This window comes from Salmo salar, chromosome 20 (genome assembly GCF_965601325.2).
Source record: "Salmo salar chromosome 20, fSalSal1, whole genome shotgun sequence".
In the NCBI taxonomy this organism is placed as follows: domain Eukaryota; kingdom Metazoa; phylum Chordata; class Actinopteri; order Salmoniformes; family Salmonidae; genus Salmo; species Salmo salar.
Window position 1 is genome coordinate 80,276,338 of NC_138310.1, and position 6,000 is coordinate 80,282,337.

Below are 6,000 nucleotides of genomic sequence, written 5' to 3' on the forward strand. Positions count from 1 at the left end.
CACCTCCTACTTTCTACTCCTGGCCCTTGACCCTTCCACCTCCCTACCTTCTACTCCTGGCCCTTGACCCATCCACCTCCTACTTTCTACTCCTTGCCCCTTAACCCCTCCACCCCCCTACCTTCTACTCCTGGCCCTTGACACTTCCACCCCCCTTCCTTCTACTCCTGACCCTTAACCCCTCCACCCCCTACCTTCTACTCCTGGCCCTTGACCCTTCCACCTCCTACTTTAAACTTCGGGCCCTTGACCCCTCCACCCCCCTACCTTCTACTCCTGCCCTTGACCCCTCCACCCCCCTACCTTCTACTCTTGCCCCTTAACCCTTCCACCCCCCTACCTTCTACTCCTGCCCCTTAACCCCTCCACCCCCTACCTTATACTCCTGCCCCTTAACCCCTCCACCCCTACCTTCTACTCCTGCCCCTTAACCCCTCCACCCCCCTACCTTCTACTCCTGGCCCTTGACCCTTCCACCTCCTACTTTAAACTCCTGGCCCTTGACCCCTCCACTCCCCTACCTTCTACTCCTGCCCCTTGACCCCTCCACCCCCCTACCTTCTACTCCTGGCCCTTGACCCCTCCACCTCCTACTTTCTACTCCTTGCACTTGACCCTTCCACCCCCCCTACCTTCTACTCCTGGCACTTGACCCCTCCACTTCCCTACTTTCTACTCTTGCACCTTAACCCCTCCACCCCCCTACCTTCTACTCCTGCCCCTTAACCCCTCCACCCCCCTACCTTCTACTCCTGGCCCTTGACCCCTCCACCCCCTTCCTTCTACTCCTGCCCCTTAACCCCTCCACCCCCCTACCTTCTACTCCTGCCCCATGACCCCTCCAACCCCCTACCTTCTACTCCTGGCCCTTGACCCCTCCATCCCCCTACCTTCTACTCCTGCCCCTTGACCCCTCCACCCCCCTACCTTCTACTCCTGCCCCTTGACCCCTCCACCCCCCTACCTTCTACTCCTGGCCCTTGACCCCTCCACCTATTACTTTCTACTCCTTGCACTTGACCCTTCCACCCCCCTACCTTCTACTCCTGGCACTTGACCCCTCCACCCCCTTACTTTCTACTCTTGCACCTTAACCCCTCCACCCCCCTACCTTCTACTCCTGCCCCATAACCCCTCCACCCCCCTACCTTCTACTCCTGCCCCTTGACCCCTCCAACCCCCTACCTTCTACTCCTGGCCCTTGACCCCTCCACCCCCCTACCTTCTACTCCTGCCCCTTGACCCCTCCACCCCCCTACCTTCTACTCCTGCCCCTTGACCCCTCCACCCCCCTACCTTCTACTCCTGCTCCTTAACCCCTCCACCTCCCTTCCTTCTACTCCTGGCCCTTGACCCCTCCACCCCCTACCTTCTACTCTTGCACCTTAACCCCTCCACCCCCCTACCTTCTACTCCTGCCCCTTAACCCCTCCACCCCCCTACCTTCTACTCCTGCCCCTTGACCCCTCCACCCCCCTACCTTCTACTCGTGGCCCTTGACCCCTCCACCCCCTGCCTTCTACTCTTGCACCTTAACCCCTCCACCCCCCTACCTTCTACTCCTGCCCCTTAACCCCTCCATCCCCCTACCTTCTACTCCTGCCCCTTGACCCCTCCACCCCCCTACCTTCTACTCCTGGCCCTTGACCCCTCCACCCCCTACCTTCTACTCTTGCACCTTAACCCCTCCACCCCCCTACCTTCTACTCCTGCCCCTTAACCCCTCCACCCCCCTACCTTCTACTCATGCCCCTTGACCCCTCCACCCCCCTACCTTCTACTCCTGCCCCTTGACCCCTCCACCTCCCTACCTTCTACTCCTGCCCCTTGACCCCTCCACCCCCCTACCTTTTACTCCTGCACCTTAACCCCTCCACCCCATACCTTCTACTCCTGGACTTTGACCCTTCCACCTCCTACTTTCTACTCCTGACCCTTGACCCCTTCACCCCCCTACCTTCTACTCCTGACCCTTGACCCCTCCACCCCCCTTCCTTCTACTCCTGCCCCTTAACCCCTCCACCCCCCTACCTTCTACTCCTGTCCCTTGACCCCTCCACCCCCCTACCTTCTACTCATGCCCGATGACCCCTCCACCCCCCTACCTTTTACTCCTGCCCCTTGACCCCTCCACCCCCCTACCTTCTACTCCTGCCCCTTGACCCCTCCACCCCCCTACCTTCTACTCCTGCCCCTTAACCCCTCCACCCCCTACCTTCTACTCCTGCCCCTTAACCCCTCCAGCCCCCAACCTTCTACTCCTGCCCCTTAACCCCTCCACCACCCTACCTTCTACTCCTGCCCCTTGACCCCTCCACCCCCCTACCTTCTACTCCTGGCCCTTGACCCCTCCACCCCCTTCCTTCTACTCCTGCCCCTTAACCCCTCCACCCCCCTACCTTCTACTCCTGCCCCTTAACCCCTCCACCCCCCTACCGTCTACTCTTGCCCCTTGACCCCTCCACCCCTACCTTCTACTCCTGCCCCTTGACCCCTCCACCCCCCTACCTTCTACTCCTGCCCCTTAACCCCTCCACCCCCTACCTTATACTCCTGCCCCTTAACCCCTCCACCCCCTACCTTCTACTCCTGCCCCTTGACTCCTCCACCCCCTACCTTCTACTCCTGCCCCTTAACCCCTCCACCCCCTACTTTCTACTCCTGGCCCTTGACCATTCCACCTCCTACTTTAAACTCCTGGCCCTTGACCCCTCCACCCCCCTACCTTCTACTCCTGCTCCTTGACCCCTCCACCCCCCTACCTTCTACTCCTGGACCTTGACCCCTCCACCCCCCTACCTTCTACTCTTGCCCCTTAACCCCTCCACCCCCTACCTTCTACTCCTGCCACTTAACCCCTCCACCCCCCTACCTTCTACTCCTGCCCCTTGACCCCTCCACCCCCCTACCTTCTACTCCTGCCCCTTGACCCCTCCACCCCCCTACCTTCTACTCCTGCCCCTTGACCCCTCCACCCCCATACCTTTTACTCCTGCGCCTTAACCCCTCCACCCCCCTACCTTCTACTCTTGCCCCTTAACCCCTCCACCCCCTACCTTCTACTCCTGCCACTTAACCCCTCCACCCCCCTACCTTCTACTCCTGCCCCTTGACCCCTCCACCCCCCTACCTTCTACTCCTGCTCCTTGACCCCTCCACCCCCCTACCTTCTACTCCTGGACCTTGACCCCTCCACCCCCCTACCTTCTACTCTTGCCCCTTAACCCCTCCACCCCCTACCTTCTTCTCCTGCCACTTAACCCCTCCACCCCCCTACCTTCTACTCCTGCCCCTTGACCCCTCCACCCCCCTACCTTCTACTCCTGCCCCTTGACCCCTCCACCCCCCTACCTTCTACTCCTGCCCCTTGACCCCTCCACCCCCATACCTTTTACTCCTGCGCCTTAACCCCTCCACCCCCCTACCTTCTACTCCTGCCCCTTAACCCCTCCACCCCCCTACCTTCTACTCCTGCCCCTTAACCCCTCCACCCCCCTACTTTCTACTACTGCCCCTTGACCCCTCCACCCCATACCTTCTACTCCTGGCCCTTGACCCCTCTACCCACATACTTTCTACTACTGCCCCTTGACCCCTCCACCCCTTACCTTGTACTCCTGCCCCTTGACCCCTCCACCCCCCTACCTTCTACTCCTGCCCCTTAACCCCTCCACCCCCCTACCTTCTACTCCTGCCCAGTGTCTCCTCCACCCCCCTACCTTTATGCTGTTGGAGATGTGAATGAGGTTCCTGAGGGGGATCACCTCTCCCTCTAGAGAACGCAAGTCCACAATGTTGGTGCCTACAGAGAACACAGTTACAGTATATTCACTGTCATTACAAACACATCAGTTTCATCAGAGGACACCTTCTATATTTGTTACTCTATGACAATGGGATTTGGGTGTGTGTGTGTGTGTGTGTGTGTGTGTGTGTGTGTGTGTGTGTGTGTGTGTGTGTGTGTGTGTGTGTGTGTGTGTGTGTGTGTGTGTGTGTGTGTGTGTGTGTGTGTGTGTGTGTGTGTGTGTGTGTGTGTGTTTGTGTGTGTATGTGTCACGCCCTGACCATAGAGAGCCTTTTATTCTCTATGTTGATTTGGTCTGGGTGTGACTAGGGTGGGTAATCTAGGTTGTTCTATTTCTATGTTGGCCTGGTATGGTTCCCAATCAGAGGCAGCTGTTTATTGTTGTCTCTGATTGGGGATCATATTTAGGCAGCCATTTCCACACTTTTGTGGGATCTTGTTTTGTTTTCGTGTAGTTGCCTGTGAGCACTCCAGAACGTCATGTTTCGTTTGTTCGTTTATTGTTTTGTATTTTGCTGAAGTTTTACTTTATAATAAAGATGTGAAACGCTACGTACTCTGTGCCTTGGTCCAGTTCTTACGACCATCGTGACAGAGTGTGTGTGTTTGTGTGTGTGTATCAACGAACAGCTTCTTGAGGTGTGACTGTATGACAGTGGCATTTGTGGCCTGGCCCAGAATCTCCAGCAGGTAAAACCACAGCAATACAGAATGCTTCTCCTATAAGGGATAGAGACATACACTTCTACACTGAGTGTACAAAACATTATGAACACCTGCTCTTTCCATTACATAGACTGACCAGCTGAATCTAGGTGAAAGTTGTCCATTTAGGTAAAGATTTATTGGTGTTAATTTACTGATTCCTGATTGGTAGTTGATTGTTTGGTACTTCTAGAAACTCGATGAGGGATTTCAGGCAGCGCTGGAGCTGGTCTAAGATGGTGATGGGGGAGTTTCTGACACCGACCCGAGAGCTCAGAGATGTCACCATGCTGTCTCTCTGGATGTCAGCCATAATGGACCTGAATGACTGACACACACACACACACACAAACACACAGTGCAACATGGACCATGGACCAGAAAAAATATAACCACACACAGGGACAGGCGTGCCTGAAGCCCTCGTCGATTCATTTGAAACGGGCTTGTTCCCTGGGCAGAGCCCCCTGTCCGACGAAGGGCTCCAGGTAGACCCAGCGCCTCTGGATGGCATTCAGACTGACCAGGTACTCATCTAGATCAGACAGACGCACCTCCCACAGGCTCACCTGGACACACACACGGTAACACTAGGTAAAACAGCTACTCCTCAGAGCCTGGTTCCTCTCTAGGTTTCTTCCTAGGTTCCTTTCTTTCTAGGGAGTTTTTACTAGCCACCGTGCTTCTACATCTTCATTGTTTGCTGTTTGGGGTTTTAGGCATCTCCTGATGTAAAAAGGGTGTTATACATAAATGTGATTGAGTGATTGATATACACACAGATAGACAGAATACATGTTAACAGACAGAGGAGGTTATCCTCCACCTTTCTCTCTCTCTTTCTACCCCTCACCTTGTCAACTTCTCTCTGTAGTTTGACAGACATGCTGGTGTGCTGCTCAAGCTTCCTCATTCTTTCCTGTCACGCGAACAGGAACTCCTCAAACACGTAGGTCTTACTCCTGAAAACACACATGCACATTGTTTATTCAACCACTAAACCTTTCCTGACACCTCTCTGATGTCAAACTCCTAACCTGAATATGATCTAGTCCTCCTTGGCCTTCTCAAAGAAGTCCTCCTGCCAGTTCTCATACAGAGAACACATCTGGCCGTACTCCTCCATGTCTCTGATGGTCTCCTCTGCCAGGGAGAAGTCTGGAGCCTCCAACTTCAAGTGAAAACAGTCATTAGTACACAGAAAACTGAAGGATTGAAACTACAGTTGACTTGGTGTATGTGTGTGTAACCTACAGCAGGCGTGTGCGTGTGACCTCCAGCTCCTGGAACTCCTGTCTCTTGTCTCTGATGGTTTGGACAGAGGCCAGCAGGGCTGCTTGGTCTCCCGTCTCTATGATCTAGTCTCTGGGCTTCAGCTGGTCCCAATGAGCCCTGAACCTGTCCAGCTCCAGCCTGTAGGCCTGGATACAACTCTCAGCATTACTGGTCCCAGCGAGCATCATCTACACCTAGAGGAGAGAGAGAAACGG

At 55.3% G+C, this 6,000-nt stretch overlaps 1 pseudogene; it reads right to left on the bottom strand.

The window, feature by feature from the left end:
• The window catches only part of LOC106593383 (cytoplasmic dynein 2 heavy chain 1-like), a 139,090-nt pseudogene extending 133,667 nt beyond the window's left edge, over window positions 1-5,423 (bottom strand).
• Window positions 5,424-6,000: the final 577 nt, after the last annotated feature.